General features: G+C 35.7%; 1 long non-coding RNA gene across 2 annotated transcripts in view; it reads left to right on the top strand.

Moving 5' to 3' along the window:
- Positions 1 to 16,158: 16,158 nt before the first annotated feature.
- LOC137571905 (uncharacterized) overlaps positions 16,159 to 22,525 on the top strand; it is a 58,339-nt gene continuing 51,972 nt past the window's right edge. For both annotated transcript variants that reach the window (XR_011031502.1, XR_011031501.1), the window contains exons 1-2: positions 16,159 to 16,283; positions 21,038 to 21,168. This is a non-coding gene — a long non-coding RNA (uncharacterized lncRNA). The remainder of the gene's footprint in view (positions 16,284 to 21,037; positions 21,169 to 22,525) is intronic.

Below are 22,525 nucleotides of genomic sequence, written 5' to 3' on the forward strand. Positions count from 1 at the left end.
CATTGAGTATTTAAAAGACAAAATTGAGATTTAGCTATACAATAATTTGCATAGTCAAGTCGCGAACCAGTTTTTTTAAATCTTTTAAAATATCTCGATTTAATGTTGCGAAGATTAGAGAGCCTACGTGTGAACCAGACTGGCGAGCTGGAGACGGTAGAGACATTCACATAAGGAACGCATTTATCAATTAGAGAATTAAGAGCAGAATAGAAAAACTTCACTGCACAATCTATATCGCAGCACTCAAATAGAAACGACCAATCAAAAGAGAAAATAAGGCTGTTAAGAAGATTGAAATTTGTTTTACGAAAACATCTACGACGAGAATTTGAAATGTTTTTAAATAAATTAGTAACGGAATTGTAAGAAATAGTAACTTCAATGGTAGGATGATAAGGGTCTTCAGGTTTCACTAGTGGCTGTGTTTGCGATACAGCACTAACAGTGGGATCAGAGACAAATATCAAAGAAGTTAAATTCGGCTATGCCGAAGTTTATATACCCTTGCAGTCCTTGACAATAATAATTTCACATGTTCAAAATTTGTTTTCTGCAACTCAATTCATTAATATACAAACAAAACAATTTTACTCTTCATACTATGTACAATTTGTTCTTCTTCTTCCCTCATTCCCTAAGCAAAGCAACGCACGCATACACATACAGTTTATGTAGCGTTGCGTCTGTGTGTGTATGCATGTGCTCTGTTGATTTGATGATGACGTAGTAGGCAGCAAGCAGAGCTGCCGGCAGCGATTGAACCGATTTATATAGACTGTAACTTGTGTTCTATTTATCCGATCAGGGTCAAATTTTGGGATCTGAGATTTTATATCAAATTCTATTATATTGGTGAATTTCATGGGGATACTCCAATTTTTGCAAAAATTTTTGTTCCAGAGCTATATGATATAGTAGTCCGATCCCAAAGATTTTCATACTTTATCTCACCCGGGTAAAAAAAAGCTCCCAAAAAAAATTTCATCCCGATAGCTCTTAAGATGGCTGAGTAAAACGCGTACGCACCGACGGACAGACGGACAGACGGACAGACGGACATGGCTATATCGACTTAGCTTCTCATGCTGATCAAGAATATATATACTTTATGGGGTCGGAAACGTCTCCTTCTGTGCGTTACAAACATCTGACCAATTTTATAATACCCTCTGCAAGGGTATAAAAACAAGATCAAGGATTCTTTTAGAACAGTTAAGGAAAGAATTCAACTGATATAGTGGACATTCAAGTAGGCTATCAAGAAAAACATGTTGAGATGAAGGAATTAAGAAAGATAGATTATCATCAACAAGCCAAGAAATATTAGGCAAGTTAAAATCACCTAAAACTATAAGAACATCACGATCTTTAAGACGACCAAAAATAGTTCGTAAAGCATCAGCATGGTGCACGTAGATCATGATATCAGAAGCTGGAGGAATATATGAACAAGAGATATATAGGCTAAAGTTAGAACATGTAACTTCGACGCAAATAAACTCAACACCTAAGGGGAGATCAATCGGCACCACACTTGAAGACAGATTCGAGTTTACAGCAATGAGTACTCCACCGCCACGACGACCAACACGATCAAGCCTATAAGAAATAAAATTATTAGAAAGAATTTCATTATCTAAAACAGAGGAGTTAAGCCAAGTTTCAGAGAAAGCTAATATGTCAGCCGAAAAGGTTTGGCTATCACAGAAAAGGTTCGACAGCTTGGTAAGAAGTCCTCTTACATTTTGATAATGAATGCAAAGACTAGACGTTATTAGTTTTTTGAAGCAGAAGATAAAGTAGGAAGGTGGACAGGCAACGGACGAGAGCGCTTATTGGGCGCAAACTCGTGTACAACTAGGCCCTCTGGCCAAAAATTAGGGTCAACCATAGCTGAGAAGTACTCATTTGGTACTGTAATTTTAAAAGAGGAGATTTCGCGAGGCCTAGAAAACTTAAACTTTTGAATTAAAACCTTAGCAGGGCAAATATTACCAATGTAAGCTGCCACAGACGACTCAGAAGTATCTGGAGCAAGCCTAGAAATAAATAATTGTTTGCGATGAGGCACTACAGTTAGTGGAGGCGGAGGAGCATTGGGATCCGCAAGTGATTGAGAGCCGGCATGATCCTGTGATTGATCAGAGTTCCCGTGAGGGATAGATTGAGGTACACCAGGGCTTGTAATGGGTACTTCAATCTGAAAAGAAGAGCATAAAGAGGGACAAGAAGATGGTGTAGGCGAAAGTAAAATCGGAGAGGAAGTAATAGAGAGAGCTGGCGACTGCTTACGAGGCAACTCAAGGGTACATTTCTTGTGCAATTTCTCAGAAGGTGGAACAAATTTGAATTGCGACAATAATTGAACGCTAGAGTCACACTCGTTTGACAGCTGTTTGGCCAGTTTGTTTAAAGAAAGAAACCTTAAACGAAGATCCCTATACATACGGCTAAAATCAAGCTGCTGGCTAGCACAAGATGGGCAAGTCCAGCGCATTAAGCCAAGCTCAGGCTTAGAAACAGACAAACCAGAAAATTTGTCGTAGTCGCGGCCATTGAGGCCAGCACATTTTAAGTGAATAAGATTATCGCAGAGCCAACAAGATATTGCTCTGTACTGATCATCAAAACGATCAGAATGTTTGCAATTAGGTAGACAACAAGCCATTGAAAAGCCGAAAGAAAGGCAAAAAAATTATATATATATAAGAATATATAGAAAAATTAAATTCACAGCACAAAGATAATTATTGATAAAATAATCAATAATTACAAATAAAACAAAGAGACAGCTAGAGTGCACAGCACAACAGAGAGTGCAAGAACAGTTATAAGCCGAGCTTTGAGAGGCGGCCTTACAAAAGTGATTACGCGGGAGAGAAGCTAAGCACAAGCACAAAGCAGAGAGAACAACAAAGCCACTAGCACTGATGGTATGATGGGGGCGATGAGGGGAGCAACTGCAGAAGCAATGACGAAAGAAAAAAAAAAAAATATGTAAATGCACCAAACACTAATCACGAAAAAGAAAAAAACTGTTTTAACTGATTAATTTGGCGAATTATGGAAATAAAACACAAGGGAGTCAAGCGAACAACACCAGCGGAAGTGTAAACAAACTAAGCACAATTAAAAATTGAGAAAAAACAATAAATATTAATAAAAACTCAGGAGCTATGCAAAAACACGACCGTCACGTCAGAGAGCAGAAAGCTTAATTGAGCTTCGTCATTTCCTATGATTGTATGCCATTCTTTTCGCAAACAAGCCTTTTTTGATAAAACGTTCTTCCACATTGATGGCTAATAGGTAAGGAAAGAGTTATCAAAAAAGTTGCAAGGGTATACAAACTTTGACTCGGTCGAAGTTAGCCCCGGCCCTCTGGTTTTGATATACAATATTAATTTAATTTAAACAATTTAGGAATGATTGACCAGTTGTGACGAATTTGTAGTGGTTTTTTCCTTTTTTATTATAGTGTTTTCAGCGCTGACATTTTGTGAGGGGAGTTTGGCTGTAATGCCTTCCTAGTAACTGTCTCTAAGGTGTTTAAAATATATGACTAACTTGGAATTAAATAATATTTTATATTGAATAAATATTTTTTTGTGTTCATTGAGTTTTCTTTTGTAACCCAAATCAAATTTAGGGCATGGTAATAAAATTAAAAAGCCATAATGGCTTCTAAGCAACTCTTATTACTTATAGTTATAACATCTCACAAATCTTTCTGATAAAATGTTTAAGTGTTTCTAAAATAAAAGTAAATGAATAATGATGTTTGCTTTTTTGTTTTTGTAGAATTACTAGAATAAAATATCTGAGTCCAAGGCGACACCTGCACTAAAGGAAGCCTTTTTAAGACGCAAGAAAACAGAATTACTGCCGGAGTTAAACAACGCTTGTGAAAGTGAGGAATTGTCGCTACCACTTAATCTTGTGTCCAATGAAAACAGCGCTAAGATGACGTAAAATGCCAAATCAGAAAATCCCAATCACTGTAAAAGAAATACTTAAACGCACATTTTTTCTTTATGAGGTCTAATACAATTACAAATGGTATAGGTATATTTATATGAATTGCAGCTAAACATACTGCATAAAATACTATTAATTTGAATTTTTAGAAACTTACATATTATTTTTAAAAACTAATACCAAAATAATATTTAGTGTATAAAAGAGTATTCACTAGTTATTCTCATCCCAGATGTATGTTTATCAGCTTAAGCAAGGACATTAATACTTAAAGCTTTTCACAAATAGACAGAATATTAAAGTTTATTACAATTTTGCTTCAGTATTTAAAATTTGAATGTCAAACATAGCATCAAATATATTTATCTATATATAAGTTATCTATGCATTAAAAATTTCAATACTTTTTTATCAGTTATAAATAATACCATTATATAATAAATCAATACAATAGTATTTAAAATATCTAAATGTAAAAAAAATCTCTTGCCTATATATGAAATTCATGTGATAATAAAATAATCTCCACAACAACTCAAACAGTTTGACTATTTTAATAAAAGTAATGTTCACACCTTGCATACTTAATTTTCAAACAAATATGAAAAAATGAACTTTAATGTACAAGTAAGAACATTTAAATATCATAACTAAATGCTGTTTTCAAACCAACTTAAATACTTTAAATATATTAAGAAGTTTAAGTTAGGCCTAAAAAAAAATTTATTTTTCGAATTTAATACTCTCTTTTGACAATTACAATAAATTTGTTATCGAAGTAGTTATGTGATTATGTGAATTGTAGGGGGGCATATGTCCTTTTCAACCTTTTATATAGCCGCGATGCATGTATTGACAATTACAACAAGTACGAACAATTTAAAAAAAAATTGGCAACTTTAAAAATACACAAAAAATTGGCGTTTTTTTTTTTTACTTTGGTGGAATATAACAAACAAGCATCAATAAGTATCAACGCAGGACTACATACACTGCATGGATTAAATATTTACCTTTTAGTTTTACAGTGGCGGCCACGAATATATGACTTTTTATACCCTTGCAGAGGGTATTATAAAATGGGTCAGATGTTTGTAACGCACAGAAGGACACGTTTCCGACCCCATAAAGTATATATATTCTTGAATAGCATGAGAAGTTAAGTCGATATAGCCATGTCGGTCTGTCCGTCTGTTCGTCCGTGCGTATGCGTTTTACTCAGCCATCTTAAGAGCCATCGGGCTGAAATTTTTGTGTGCTTTTTATTGTCTGAAGCAGATCAAGTATGAAAATTGTCAGGATCGAACCACTATATCTTAAAACTCTAGAACAAACATTTTCAAAAAAATTTCATAAAAATTTGAGTATCCCCATGAAATTTGCTAATGTGATAATATTGGGTATCAAAAAATGAGATCCCAAAATTTCAATCGGATAAATAGAACACAAGTTACAGTCAATATAAATCGGTTCAATCGCTGCCGGCAGCGCTGCTTGCTGCCTACTACGTCATCATCAAATCAACAGAGCACATGCATACACGCACAGACGCAACGCTACAAGAACTGTATGTGTATGCGTGCGTTGCTTTGCTCAGGGAATGAGGGAATAAGAGAAGAACAAATTGTAGTATAAAGAGTAAAATTGTTTTCTTTGTATATTGATGAATTGAGTTGCAGAAAACAAATTTTGAACATGTAAAATTATTATTGTCAAGGACTGCAAGGGTATATAAACTTCGGCATAGCCGAATTTAACTTCTTTGATATTTTTATTTTGATTTTTACATTTATTCTTATTGGTTAACCCAAAGTATTATTTGTTACATTTTAGTATATGTCCATAGTCTATTTTTTCAATAGGTTTTTCGTATTTCACAGGTACTGCAATAATTTTTTTACAATTTTACATTATTACTCTAGGTATACTGACAATATAAGGAAGAGCATCAGATGGCAAATGCAATGTTAACTTCGGTAAATTCTATTAGCTCTTCGATATTTAAAAATGCTAGACTTTCTTCCACAACTGACTGAATTATCGAGATTTCTGCAGGGGATAAAGTTAAGGAATTTACTATATTGGCCTTCTTGCAAGAAGGGTATATTAATTTTGGTCAGAAGTGTGCAACGCATAGAACGAAGCATCTCCGACCGTACAAAGTATATATATTCTTGATCAGCACGACGAGACGAGTTCAAATAGCCATGTCCGTCCGCCCGTCCGTCCGTCCGTTCGTCCGTCTGGATCAACGCAAACTCCTCCTAGACCGTAAGAGCTACAGAGCACGTAGGCTTGTATATACTGCAGGGGTTGTATATCTCGGATTCAGTCGGATCGGACCACTATATCATATAGTTCCCATACAAACCCCAAAGTCACGAACAGTGAAACTTAATATTAGAGTTTATTACACCTATAAACTACTGTGCCAAATTTGATCAAGATCGGGCGACTATATCATATAGCTCCCATAGGAACGATCGGTCGAAAACAGTGACTTTTGTAAATAACTTCGTTACTTTTAACGCGATTGCTTTTAAATTAAACATTTGTTAGTTTAATATATCTGTAAATGACTGTGCCGAATTTGATCAAGATCGGGCGACTATATCATATAGCTCCCATAGGAACGATCGGTGGAAAACAGTGACTATTATCAATATCTTCGTTATTTCCTATGATTGTATGCCATTCTTTCGCAAACAAACCTTTTTTGATAAAACGTTCTTCCACATTGATGGTTAATAGGTAAGGAAAGAGTTACCAAAAAAGTTGCAAGGGTATACAAACTTTGACGCGGTCAAAGTTAGCCCCGGCCCTCTGGTTTTCTTTTTACTTTTCCGCCTTCGAAAGTGTATGTAAAGATAAACTTTTAAATTAACACAATCCACTCGATCCTCAACGTTCTTTTTACGCTCTCAAGTGCACTTCGTGTTGACTTAAAACGATCATATGCCGAAGAATAGTGACCGCACGAACAGTGACTTTTCTCAATAACTTCGTTATTTTCTGAGCTATTGCCGTCATTTAATATTTGTGAGCTTAATATACCTCCAAATGACTGTGCCAAATTTGACAAAGACTATGTCAGAGAGTTCTCATAGAAATGTATTTTTCTTTGAAAATTATTTATTTTGAATTAGGCTTTACGATTAAAAGCGAGTTGAAATTTTTTGAATTAATCGAACTCCGTCTTTAATTTTATACGTAGATTTGTTTTCTTTGGAATAATGATTAAAAATTCGTCACTTTTTTGTTCGGTTCACGTCCCATTTTGCCTACAAATTTAATTGATCTATCTCTCTTCACGAATTCACACAGTCAAGCGACACATAGAAAACTACTTTTTAAATTTTCATTCCGGTAATAAAGTCAGGGAATGAGCAAAGCAAACTAAATCGAAAAAAACAACTCATCGATTGAATGCGAGCAAAATTATTATATAAAGCAGAAGCAAACTAAAGCTTATGTCGAAAAAGATAATTTTTAAACCATTGAGTATTAAGCACCATGAATTTTTATCGAGTGACTGTATACAGAGTGTAATCGGATGAACGACGTTTTTTTTTTAAACTTATAATATCGAGTCTTCACATTTTTCAAATTGGATAACTCTCGAAAGAGAACCAGGGAGGTCTGCCGTCTACAAAGAGGCACACAAATATCATAATGTGAATTAAGAGTATCATAAACGAAGCGAACAGCTTCGAACATGTCTCTACAATTATACAGATAAAACCTATTAGTTGTAACAATGTTTTCATTAAGGCTGGCAAAGTTAGGCTTACGAAAGCACCAAATTAAAGGTACCTCATTAGAATCAAGTAATGGTGATAGAGACGGCAGATCGATTTTTAAATTTAATGTAGGATGAAATTTGTCTTCACGAAAGAAATAATGGTTCGGTCCTAGAAGTATCACAATTGGAGAAATCTAGCACAAATATAAGATCTAAAGATTTTCCAGTAGAATTTAAAATAGTAATAATTTCAAATTCGATCACGTCTAAATACAGAAAATTTTGTGGTTAGATGTCAGTCCTCTAACGATCTGGCAGCCCAGGTTAAGGAAGGAATCTAGTTTTTTGATCGGTTACCGATTTTGTTTTTCTTACAGTATATTTCTGCACTATTATATGCTTCGGCCAAAAATTCGTGGTATGCCAACGATAGGTCGCGGTCCCCACGCTTGAGCTGCAGCAGCAACATTGGGCAAGTTACTCACTGCAGCTTGGGCCGTTGAAACTATTGGAACTATCGGCAATATTTAAGAGATTATTCCCAGGTGATACCGGTAATACCTTACTAATTGCGTTGACCACCGGGCTCTTAAACTATAACAATTGCTATAAACCATTTTATAAAATATTCTATTTAATTTAAAAAAGGAAATAATATTTTAAAGTTAACGAAATATGTGCATAAAAACATACTGACCAGTTCTGACACAAGGGTTAATGTACAAAGTAAGCCGTCACAACTAAAGAATAAAAATTTCGAGTGCTAAGCACAAAAGCAAAAGCACGTGTCACTGAATGGCGGGTAGGCAACAGGCGAGAACGCAATCAAACAAAAATAGGAAACAGAAACAAGAGTTAGTTACGAGCTTAAAATGTAAGACACAAAGGCAAAAGAGATAAGAGAAGATAAAAAAAAAAAAATTTGATAGGCGAAAAAAAAAACACACGTTCGTTCTCTGCAACGAGTGAAGGTTTTTTTTTTAACTTTTGCAAGGGTATACCAACTTAGACGCAGTCGAGGCTACGCCCGGCCCGCTGGCTTATTATAAAATTGGTCAGATGTTTGTAACGTACAGAAGGTGACGTTTTCGACCTTATAAAGTATATATTTATAAGAAGGCTTGAGAGGCTAATCGATATAGCCATGTCCGTCTACCCGTCGGTGTGTATGCGTTTTACTCTGCTTAGTTTTGGTTGTCAAACATCAGATACCAAAATTTCAATCAGATCGGATAAATCGGATAAGTTCTAGACTATATCAAGTTCTGACTATATCATACAGCTCCAATAGAAACGATTTGTCAAAAACAGTGACTTTTATGAATAACTTTGTTACTTTTGACGCGATTTCTTATAAATTAAACATTTGTCAATTTTACATATCTGTGAATGGCTGTGCCAACATAGGACTGTGCTCCCATAGCAACAATCGGTGGAAAACAGTGACTTTGAACAATAATTTCGTTATTTGCTGTGATTGGCCGTTCTTTCGCAAGGCCGTAAGACTTTTTAGATGAATCGTTTTTCCACTTTAACGGCTATAAGGTGCGCGCAATAAGTAATTGGGACAAAGACTTATGACATTATTTTCTCCTTTATATGCAGTTTTTCGTTTTCTGTTCTCCTTCTATATTTTAGTTGTATTGTTCTTCAGCGATGACCAAAAAATTGTGAAAAAGTATCACAGGATTTTTTAGTTAAATTAATTTTTAGAAGCCAACGTTGAGTTTTGCGAACGAAATAAGTAAATGGGACAGATTGTTTTGCTGCCATTTCTGGTTTAATAATCACATGAAATCAGTACTTTGAATAACAAATTTGTTTAAATCTTTTAAAATTAACAAAGAAGAATTGATTTTTGGGTTTTATTATATTTGTTGTTATTTGTAACTTTTGTTTATTAAAAAAACGCCTAGAATCGCACTCTTTTCCAATAGAGAGCGTGGAAGATTTGTAACAATGTGTGATATGGAGATCTTAATTAGCAAAATTGCGAAACATTTTGGCAAAAATATAAACCGAAACATTTTGGCAAAAATATAGACCGGGAAAATTATGAAAGAAACCCCCGTTCTGACCCCAATATTCAGTGACAACTGAATAAAAAATCTAGCGATCAAATAAAACATCAGCGCATCCCAAATAGGTAGTCATTTCTCTCTATCGATATCTAAAAGACGTGTGCATAAATCCTGCAGTGATCATATAATCCTTTATATGGAAAAAACTCACGAAACCGGAGCTTCTGCCTAGGCACAAAGCTGATTGTTTACGGTTTGCCAACAAATACAAAGTCCATACTCTCTGTTTGAGCTGTGTGGAAAATTTTTGTTTTTAGTAACCAAAAATTACTAATTTAGATAAACCCGAGGGTTAGCCGCTATTAAATTCGCGATTTTCGCTCCCCAAAACAAGTCCATGTGTCCAGAAATTTGTATATGATTATATGGACGGAATTCCCGTTTATTAAAATGACTCTAAACTGTGTTATAACGCATAAAACAAATGCACAAAACTATGTTGACTTGTCCAAGATCATTTTTGTGCAACTTGGACAGGATACATACATATTCTATTTATTTATTTATTTACGTCAACTAACACAGCAGTCGACGAAAAAGCTTAAGCTAAAGACAGATAGTAATTAAATGAAGAAGGTAGCTTAGCTTTATACACAAATAAACATCCCCGACCCGGTGGAGAAGTTTTATTTGCACAAGGTTCCAGCTATGCCCCGATTCACAGCCAATGTGGTCAGTGATGAGTTGCAGCCAATCCAAGTCCAGAATATTTTCATTGGTTTCGCTGTAGATGATTAAAAAGTATAGCGCGAAGAGGATTGACATAAAGATGAGAAGAAATTAGGTGAGAAAGGTTGTTAAAAGATAGGCAAAGAACACGAAAAGGTTCGTTTACTAGTAAATTTACTAGATTCGCTATATTTTTGTGTTCTGCCAATTGGTAGAAATGACTTCGCCGTTGACTAGTTTATGGAGAAAGAGAATGCCAAAAACGAGCCTTCGGTTATAAAGTGAAGGAAGATTAATAAGAAGAAGTCTGTCAGAATAAGAAGGTAGGCGAGGACTCGGGTCCCAATTTAGACCGCGTAGCGCAAACTTAAGGAATTGCTTCTGTACCAATTTAATACTACGCTAGCGAACATTATATTGAGGGTTCCACACTGGCGAGCAATATTCTAGAGTAGGGCGAACTAACGAAGTGTATAAAACCTTAGTTACATAGGGATCATCAAATTTTTTGGCCCAACGTTTAATGAAGCTAAGAAGGCTGCATGCTCTATTCACAATTGAAGAAATATGAACATCAAATAAAAGTTTTCGGTCAAACATAACGCCTAAGTCTTTGAATGATGGTACACAATCTAACAGAACAGACTTAATAGAGTAATGAGCTAGGAGCGGAGACAAACGACTGAAAGTCATAAAAGAGCACTTAGAGGCATTAAGGTGTAATTTATTAAGGATCATTATAGGAATAACAAATCGACTGAAAGTCATAAAAGAACACTTAGAGGCATTAAGGTGTAATTTATTAAGGATCATTATAGGAATAACAAATCTTGACGTCATCCGCAAACATGAGCTCGCGTGAATGAGCCAAGGCCAAAGGCAAATCATTTATAAACAATGTAAATAATAGTGGGCCCAGATGACTGCCTTGGGGTACACCTGACGTAACTCGAACAGTTTTAGATATCGAGGAACGAAAAGACACCTTTTGGGTTCTGACAATAAGATACGACTTTAACCAAGCCAATAGTTTTGGGGCAAACCCCATGATGTTAAGTTTCGCGAGAAGCATAGAATGATCAATCGTATCGAAAGCCTTACTAAAGTCAGTACAAGTAACATCAGTTTAACACTTTTTACGGAAGCCATGGTGTACAAGGGTAGTCAATTCTAAAAGGTTGGTAAGCGACGAACGACCTTTCATGAAGCCATGCTGACAAGGAGAAATAGTGGATCTGGATAGATGTTGAAGGGAAGACGTAATAATTTTCTCAAACAGCTTAGGTATTGCCGAAAGTTTGGCAATGCCACGGTAGTTAGAAACATCCGATTTGCCATCCTTTTTAAAAAGTGGAATAATAAAAGACTCCTTCCAAATATCAGGAAAGCTACAAGTCTCACTCGATATAAAGAATAACCGAGATAAAGGCTTAGATAAGGAAATCCAACACATTTTAAGGATGCAACTAGGTATATTATTAGGCCCGGGAACGAAGGAAGACGTTATAGATGACAAGCTAGAGATTGAAAAGGAATTGAAAAGGCATAGGGTGTAGGATCCGAAACAGTAGTAGAATAAGTCGACTGAAAGAATTTAGCAAACAGATCTGCAATATCTGAATCATTATTAGCAGTCTGGTGATTAAGTCTGAAGGTGGAAGGTAGTACATTAGAGCGTCTTTTGGAATTGACAAAGTTGTAAAATCTTTTGGGGTTCTTATAAAATTCAACCTTACAGCGAACGAGCTAATTATTGTATCAACAATAATTTACATAGTCAAGTCGCGAACCAGTTTTTTTAAAGATTAGACAGCCTACGTGTGAACCAGACTGGCGAGCTGGAGACGGTAGAGACATTCACATAAGGAACGCATTTATCAATTAGAGAATTAAGAGCAGAGTAGAAAAACTTCACTGCACAATCTATATCGCAGAACTCAAATAGAAATGACCAATCACAAGACAAAAACAAGATCAAGGATTCTTTTAGAAGAGTTAAGGAAAAAATTCAACTGATATAGTGCACATTCAAGCAGGCTATCAAGAAAAACATGTTGAGATGAAGGATAGATTATCATCAACAAGCCAAGAAATATTAGGCAAGCTAAAATCACCTAAAACTATAAGAAAATCACGATCTTGAAGACGACTAAAAATAGTTCGTAAAGCATCAGCATGGTGCACGTAGATCATGATATCAGAAGAAGAATATACATATGAACAAGAGATATATAGGCTAAAGTTAGAACATGTAACTTGAACACAGATTCGAGTCCCCCCGCCACGACGACCAACACGATCAAGCCTATAAGAAATAAAGTTATTCGAAAGAATTTCAATATCCAAAACAGAGGAGTTAAGCCAAGTTTCAGAGAAAGCTAATATGTCAGCCGAAAAAGTTTGGCTATCACAGAACAGGTTCGAGAGCTTGGTAAGAAGTCCTCTTACATTTTGATAATGAATGCATTAGTTTTTTGAAGCAGAAGATAAATTAGGAAGGAGGACAGGCAACGGACGGGAGCGCTTATTGGGCGCAAACTCGTGTACAACAAGGCCCACTGGCCAAAAATTAGGGTCAACCATAGCTGAGAAGTACTCATTTGGTACTGTAATTTTGAAAGAGGAGATTTCGCGAGGCCTAGAAACCTTAAACTTTTGAATTAAAACCTTAGCAGGGCATATATTACCTATGTAAGCTGCCACAGACGACTCAGAAGTATCTGGAGCAAGCCTAGAGATAAATAATTGTTTGCGATGAGGCACTACAGTTAGTTAGCGGAGGAGCATTGGGATCCGCAAGTGATTGAGAGCCAGCATGATCCTGTGATTGATCAGAGTTCCCTTGAGGGATAGATTGAGGTACACCAGGGCTTGTAATGGGTACTTCAATCTGAAAAGAAGAGCATAAAGAGAAGAGATAAATAGAGAGAGCTGGCGACTGCTTACGAGGCAACTCAAGGGTACATTTCTTGGGCAATTTCTCAGAAGGTGAAACAAACTTGAATTGCGACAATAAATGTACGCTTTCTTGTTTAAAGAAGATCCCTATACATACGGCTAAAATCAAGCTGCTGGCTGGCACAAGATGGGCAAGTCCAGCGCATTAAGCCAAGCTCAGGCTTAGACACAGACAAACCAGAAAATTTGTCATAGGCGCGGCAATTGAGGCCAGCACATTTTAAGTGAATAAGATTATCGCAGAGCCAAGATATTGCTCTATACTGATCATCAAAACGATCAGAATGCGTGCAAGTAGGTAGACAACAAGCCATTGAAAAGCCAAAAGAAACACAGGGCAAAAAAAATATGTGTATATAAGAATACACGACCGTCACGTCAGAGAGCAGAAGCTTATTATGATAATGCACCCAATCATACAACAAAACTCACAGGATCTTGTTTAAAAGTCTCTCTAATGCTTGTTTTAGACTGGTCAACAAGCAGACTAGACCCAAATCCGATAAAAAATCTATCAGGCATCTTGATTCAACGGCTTTATGCCCACGGAAAGCAATTTGCAAATTTACAGGGCCTATAAGAAGCCATATTTTAGGATTGGACAAATTTAACATCCAAATGCTGCAAAACACGCTTAATTAAATGGCAGCTCGTAAATTGGAATTGGTAAAAACAAAGGAGAGGGCTATTCAATCATTTAAAAATGTTTCAGTTGGTTTTTATTTTTAACTTTAAAATTAGGACACAAATTAACAATTTACTTATTTCGTTTGAAAATATTTTGTTTGATTTTTTCTAATTTTGCCCTTTTTTCCATTTTAATGGGCTGAAATATATTTATAAATTTGAGAAGTAGCACCCGCACCCGAGAGCCAAACAAATTTTGCAACCCGAACCCAACCCGCCCGCCCAAAAAATTTTTAATAATAATAATTTTTTTTTTTTACTTCTGCGAAACAGTACTTACATTAAATGTATTTATTAAGTAGTAGTACCTAGAAGTGAAAAAAATTATATGCTTTATCCAAATCAGCACTTACATACATTAAATATATTTACTAAGTAATAGTATGCATGAAAAAAAATTGGGCTTTCTTCAAAGCAGCACTAAAATGACATAATTTTATACAAAAAAAAAACTTATCGAGATTGGCACTCGACAATTTTGTGCGCCTTTTGTTTAATATTTGGCGCGATGACGAAAAAACTCTCTCGCTTGTCGCAGAGCCCACTTGTAACAATTTCAAGTTAGTTGCCAGCTTTTTATACCCTTGCAAAAAGGGTATATTAATTTTGGTCAGAAGTGTGCAACGCATAGAACGAAGCATCTCCGACCATACACAGTATATATATTCTTGATCAGCACGACGAGACGAGTTCAACTAGCCATGTCCGTCCGTCCGTCCGTCCGTCCGTCCGTCCGTCCGTCCGTCTGGATCAACGCAAACTCCTCCTAGACCGTAAGAGCTACAGAGCTGAAATTTTGCACGTAGGCTTGTATATACTGCAGGCGTTGTATATCTCGGATTCAGCCGGATCGGACCACTATATCATATAGCTCCCATACAAACCCCAAAGTCACGAACAGTGACTATCTCAATAACTTCGTTATTTTCTGAGCTATTGTCGTGAAACTTAATATTAGAGAGTTTACTACACCCATAAGCGACTATGCCAAATTTGATCAAGATCAGGTGACTATATCATATAGCTCCCATAGGAACGATTGGTCGAAAACAGTGACTTTTGTAAATAACTTCGTTACTTTTAACGCGATTGCTTTTAAATTAAACATTTCTTAATTTAATATATATGTTAATGACTGTGCCGAATTTGATAAAGATCGGGTGACTATATCATATAGCTCCCATAGGAACGATCGGTGGAAAACAGTGACTTTGATCAATATCTTTCATTATTTCCTATGATTGTAGGCCTTTCTTTCTCAAGCTTAATCCTTTTTAGATAAAACGTTCTTACACATTGATGGCTAATAGGTAAGGATAAACTTACCAAAAAAGTTGCAAGGGTATACAAACTTTGACGCGGTCGAAGTTAGCCCCGGCCCTCTGGTTTCTTATTCTTTTTTCCTCCCCCTTTTTTTTTTAGTGATCACTGATCACTGATGTAATAGATGGTAATGATAATGGTAATTGAAAAAACACGAAGTTAAAAAAAGAAAATATTTAAATATTTCACAATTGCGTTTTCATATTTCCAAATGAATTGTCGGGTTGAGGAACCTAATCCATAACCGGCCGCACCCAACCCGAAATTAGATTTTTCATCCCATACCACCCACGGGTACCGGCGGGTACCCACGGGTACCCGATAAAAGCCCAGCCCATGCCCACCTTGTTTAGATAGTAAAGTAGTGTCCCATTTACTTATTGCGCGCACCTTAGGTAATGAAAAAATAATAGAAAACTTGAAAGGGTATACAAACTTTGACGCGGTCGAAGTAGCCCCCCGGCCCTGTAGAATTGTGTGTTCCATTTATTTGGAATGAACGACAGATATTAGATAAAAATCGAATGAATGACAAGTTTTCTGAAACATTTCCGAGTTTTCCTATCTTCCGAGTGGTTCACAAATATTAAACAGTCGAAAATAGGCTAGGGCATTCATGCGTTCACCCCTTACAAATAAGCGTTCGAACCAAAAATAATTTTTAAAGGTTTTTAATTTTTCTTAACTTTATATTTTTGTTGTCATTATTAGGAAATAAACAATTACCCTGTTCTTCTTTATTGGACCTTGAAATGGAACATACCAATTTATCTATTGAAAGTAACAAACCAAAATCTTTGACAGCCCAGGAGTCTCTTAGTATATCGGATATAGTATTTACTGTAAGTATTTCTTTTAATACTATACTAATTTTTGTTTGTGACCATTGAAGTAAAGTTATGGTTTATGGTCATCAAGGCGTGTTCACGAATGCTTCAATCATGTCTGAACACGATGTGAACTCTATTATAGAGAATGAATCTAATATAAAGCAATTATGGCAAAATTGTCAAAGTTATGTAATTAAAAAACAAAAAAAAAAAAAAAAAAACCAAAACCGGTTTTTGTGCTTAAGCTTTTGCGAATATAAAAATAATAATACGAGTGCCAAATTAATTAAATCCACATTCATCAATTAACTTAAATCAATTTAACTCGAATTTCCTCAAAAGGGGCGGTATGTTGATAACATAATTTTCAATATAAGTTGATTATTTAAATGAGACTAAATGAGAAAATATAGACCTGCGAAGCGATGCTGTTGTATTCGTTCGTAATGGCAGTTCGTAATGGCCGTTCGTGATGGCCGTTCGTTACCAACGATCGTGAGAGCTTATTTGTTTGCACCTTTTCTCGTCAACGTTTTTCAAAGACTTTAAAGTTATCGACAACACCAGGGATGGGCGATGACGTCGCTCACTCATGGCTGAATCAATATATATATAAATTGTCAGGTGACAGAACTTTATTCGAACTTAAATACCACGACCGAACATTGCAGAGAACTGATCCGAGGATGGAAACCAAAGCCAAAAATACGTTTATAATCGCTCATAAAAACGCACTCGCACTTGCATTCACCTATTATCTTTTTAATTACACAATTATTCTGTAGCGATTTCAGAACAAGCTTCTACGCAGAATTGTTGAACCGCCTCCTCCGTAACTCAGTCATCCACAGAGACCATACCATCCCTTCAGTTAACTGCAAGATTCGGAGTCATGGCATTCCAGGTTAGAAACTCAGACCAAACGTCTGAAAAGAAGTCACCAACTTGACCTGCCATTTGGACCAGAGCACTGTGGTTACGCCCATAGGCCAAAAATTAATTATAAAATATTTTGACAACATGTAGCCATAACGTCAATGTTTAAGGAAATAAAAATGAAAAGTTTAGCTGCTGATAGTTGCTGATTTGGGTATAATCTTAAGAAACTAAATCAGTCTCACTATTTTTCAAGAACAAACATGTGATGTGGCTGTAGCTTTCGTCATGTGTGTTTGTATATTATAGTTATCAAATATTATTTTTTATAATTTTGTCCTCTTTTCACCAAATACCGAAAAAATCCAAGGCATAAATAATTTGCTGTAACTTAACATAATAAGCAAAAGCCACGAAGTCAATTCGGTTGACCTTAAGAATTGCATTCATCACAAAAGAATTAAAAGTTGGTATTGTTGTACAATACCAATCTGAATGGCAAAAAACTAAAGAATTTATTGTCCTGAAGCCTACTGTAAATTTAATAATAATATAAATTTTATAAAAAGTTCTATTGAGTCATCGAAAAGGACAAAACGTCGCCGAATGGCTCATCTGGTTCTCAGTCAAAACTTTATGCAAGTGCAATAAATATTATAATTTTTAAAATATATTGAATATTGAAAAAATCTTGTCGCTTGTCGTGGACATTGTATTGTCCACACACTATTACTTGGTCATTAGATCAATTATCAATTATATAGAATCAGAATTATTTATGTGAAACGATATCCAATTCGCGGATGTCGGAAGATTTATTTTTATCGGCAGGGTACGGCAGATAGTGCGTGTAGCTCCTTCAAGCGTCACCTGAAGAAGAAAGAGCTTACTTCCAGTGTGGCGTTAGGACACTTTCCGATATTTTTCACATACTCACTTAATACTAACAATCGATACTTAAAAATACTGACATCGATATCTGTGTACACATTTAACAGAATAATTAACCGGCATCTTACAATTAAGAAGTTTCTCACAACGTATTCCTAAGCTATGACACAATTCTTCAATTTACAACATTGAGATATCCAACAAATATTTTATTTGAAAACAATCGCGTCAAACGTTACAAAGTTATTTACAAATAGTAATTTTTTTCGACCGATCGCTCCTATGGGAGCTATATGTTATAGTCACTTGATCTCGATAAACTTACCAATATTAAATTCACGACAATTAAATTCACTTCGAACACGTGTAGCGACACCTAAAATACTGGTTCGCTCTCTCTAGACCGCGTTCCTAATAAACGTTTAATATATTTAAGTATATTTGGCTGCCCTATAATTTCTAAGTAGCGACGTGATCTTCAGCATCACACAACGTGCCTTGGAATCGGTTCCGGTCTACAAGCAAATTTCGTCATCCGAAGTCAAACTTGCCACCAATTTTCTTTGGCAGGTTTATGACACAGAGACGCTACCACTTGTGCGCGCTGCCAAAAAGGCGACTAGAATTTTACCGAGAGACGTATTTTGAATATTTTACGTGGCGCTTGCCACGATTCGCAAGAATCAACCCCCATTTATGGTTCCCTCAAATCGAACCCTTATTTCGCTTGCACAACATTGACGACGACGCACAGTTGGGCCTCTGCTCGGATAGCGTTGCAAAAATACGTTTTTTCATAATCGCGTTTGGCAAAAATGATATATGCAATCGATAGGAAATACTTCAGAGATTATGAATCCGACAAATTTTTGAATTCGGTTGAGATTCATGGGTGCTATAGGCGCCCAAAGTTGAGACATTTTTAGTGAAAAGGAAAAAATGATAATTTAAAAAAAAATCGCAACTTTAAAACTGAATATTGGGCGATTTCAACAATCGATCTTGGATTTAATAGCATGTTTCATAAATTTTAATAATTACTTAAATAGTTATTGAATTAGAATTTTTAAATAGTTATTGAATTTTTCTAATTTTGCCCTTTTTTCCATTTTAATGGGCTGAAATATATTTATAAATTTGAGAAGTAGCACCCGCACCCGAGAGCCAAACAAATTTTGCAACCCGAACCCAACCCGCCCGCCCAAAAAATTTTTAATAATAATAATTTTTTTTTTTTATTACTGCGAAACAGTACTTACATTAAATGTATTTATTAAGTAGTAGTACCTAGAAGTGAAAAAAATTATATGCTTTATCCAAATCAGCACTTACATACATTAAATATATTTACTAAGTAATAGTATGCATGAAAAAAATTGGGCTTTCTTCAAAGCAGCACTAAAATGACATAATTTTATACAAAAAAAAAACTTATCGAGATTGGCACTCGACAATTTTGTGCGCCTTTTGTTTAATATTTGGCGCGATGACGAAAAAACTCTCTCGCTTGTCGCAGAGCCCACTTGTAACAATTTCAAGTTAGTTGCCAGCTTTTTATACCCTTGCAAAAAGGGTATATTAATTTTGGTCAGAAGTGTGCAACGCATAGAACGAAGCATCTCCGACCATACAAAGTATATATATTCTTGATCAGCACGACGAGACGAGTTCAACTAGCCATGTCCGTCCGTCCGTCCGTCCGTCCGTCCGTCTGGATCAACGCAAACTCCTCCTAGACCGTAAGAGCTACAGAGCTGAAATTTTGCACGTAGGCTTGTATATACTGCAGGCGTTGTATATCTCGGATTCAGCCGGATCGGACCACTATATCATATAGCTCCCATACAAACCCCAAAGTCACGAACAGTGACTATCTCAATAACTTCGTTATTGTCTGAGCTATTGTCGTGAAACTTAATATTAGAGAGTTTACTACACCCATAAGCGACTATGCCAAATTTGATCAAGATCAGGTGACTATATCATATAGCTCCCGTAGGAACGATTGGTCGAAAACAGTGACTTTTGTAAATAACTTCGTTACTTTTAACGCGATTGCTTTTAAATTAAACATTTCTTAATTTAATATATATGTTAATGACTGTGCCGAATTTGATAAAGATCGGGTGACTATATCATATAGCTCCCATAGGAACGATCGGTGGAAAACAGTGACTTTGATCAATATCTTTCATTATTTCCTATGATTGTAGGCCTTTCTTTCTCAAGCTTAATCCTTTTTAGATAAAACGTTCTTACACATTGATGGCTAATAGGTAAGGATAAACTTACCAAAAAAGTTGCAAGGGTATACAAACTTTGACGCGGTCGAAGTTAGCCCCGGCCCTCTGGTTTCTTATTCTTTTTTCCTCCGCTTTTTTTTTTTAGTGATCACTGATCACTGATGTAATAGATGGTAATGATAATGGTAATTGAAAAAACACGAAGTTAAAAAAAGAAAATATTTAAATATTTCACAATTGCGTTTTCATATTTCCAAATGAATTGTCGGGTTGAGGAACCTAATCCATAACCGGCCGCACCCAACCCGAAATTAGATTTTTCATCCCATACCACCCACGGGTACCCGCGGGTACCCACGGGTACCCGATAAAAGCCCAGCCCATGCCCACCTTGTTTAGATAGTAAAGTAGTGTCCCATTTACTTATTGCGCGCACCTTAGGTAATGAAAAAATAATAGAAAACTTGAAAGGGTATACAAACTTTGACGCGGTCGAAGTAGCCCCCGGCCCTGTAGAATTGTGTGTTCCATTTATTTGGAATGAACGACAGATATTAGATAAAAATCGAATGAATGACAAGTTTTCTGAAACATTTCCGAGTTTTCCTATCTTCCGAGTGGTTCACAAATATTAAACAGTCGAAAATAGGCTAGGGCATTCATGCGTTCACCCCTTACAAATAAGCGTTCGAACCAAAAATAATTTTTAAAGGTTTTTAATTTTTCTTAACTTTATATTTTTGTTGTCATTATTAGGAAATAAACAATTACCCTGTTCTTCTTTATTGGACCTTGAAATGGAACATACCAATTTATCTATTGAAAGTAACAAACCAAAATCTTTGACAGCCCAGGAGTCTCTTAGTATATCGGATATAGTATTTACTGTAAGTATTTCTTTTAATACTATACTAATTTTTGTTTGTGACCATTGAAGTAAAGTTATGGTTTATGGTCATCAAGGCGTGTTCACGAATGCTTCAATCATGTCTGAACACGATGTGAACTCTATTATAGAGAATGAATCTAATATAAAGCAATTATGGCAAAATTGTCAAAGTTATGTAATTAAAAAAAAAAAAAAAAAAAAAAACCAAAACCGGTTTTTGTGCTTAAGCTTTTGCGAATATAAAAATAATAATACGAGTGCCAAATTAATTAAATCCACATTCATCAATTAACTTAAATCAATTTAACTCGAATTTCCTCAAAAGGGGCGGTATGTTGATAACATAATTTTCAATATAAGTTGATTATTTAAATGAGACTAAATGAGAAAATATAGACCTGCGAAGCGATGCTGTTGTATTCGTTCGTAATGGCAGTTCGTAATGGCCGTTCGTGATGGCCGTTCGTTACCAACGATCGTGAGAGCTTATTTGTTTGCACCTTTTCTCGTCAACGTTTTTCAAAGACTTTAAAGTTATCGACAACACCAGGGATGGGCGATGACGTCGCTCACTCATGGCTGAATCAATATATATATAAATTGTCAGGTGACAGAACTTTATTCGAACTTAAATACCACGACCGAACATTGCAGAGAACTGATCCGAGGATGGAAACCAAAGCCAAAAATACGTTTATAATCGCTCATAAAAACGCACTCGCACTTGCATTCACCTATTATCTTTTTAATTACACAATTATTCTGTAGCGATTTCAGAACAAGCTTCTACGCAGAATTGTTGAACCGCCTCCTCCGTAACTCAGTCATCCACAGAGACCATACCATCCCTTCAGTTAACTGCAAGATTCGGAGTCATGGCATTCCAGGTTAGAAACTCAGACCAAACGTCTGAAAAGAAGTCACCAACTTGACCTGCCATTTGGACCAGAGCAATGTGGTTACGCCCATAGGCCAAAAATTAATTATAAAATATTTTGACAACATGTAGCCATAACGTCAATGTTTAAGGAAATAAAAATGAAAAGTTTAGCTGCTGATAGTTGCTGATTTGGGTATAATCTTAAGAAACTAAATCAGTCTCACTATTTTTCAAGAACAAACATGTGATGTGGCTGTAGCTTTCGTCATGTGTGTTTGTATATTATAGTTATCAAATATTATTTTTTATAATTTTGTCCTCTTTTCACCAAATACCGAAAAAATCCAAGGCATAAATAATTTGCTGTAACTTAACATAATAAGCAAAAGCCACGAAGTCAATTCGGTTGACCTTAAGAATTGCATTCATCACAAAAGAATTAAAAGTTGGTATTGTTGTACAATACCAATCTGAA

This window comes from Drosophila tropicalis, unplaced genomic scaffold (genome assembly GCF_018151085.1).
Source record: "Drosophila tropicalis isolate 14030-0801.00 unplaced genomic scaffold, ASM1815108v1 contig_1002, whole genome shotgun sequence".
NCBI lineage: Eukaryota > Metazoa > Arthropoda > Insecta > Diptera > Drosophilidae > Drosophila > Drosophila tropicalis.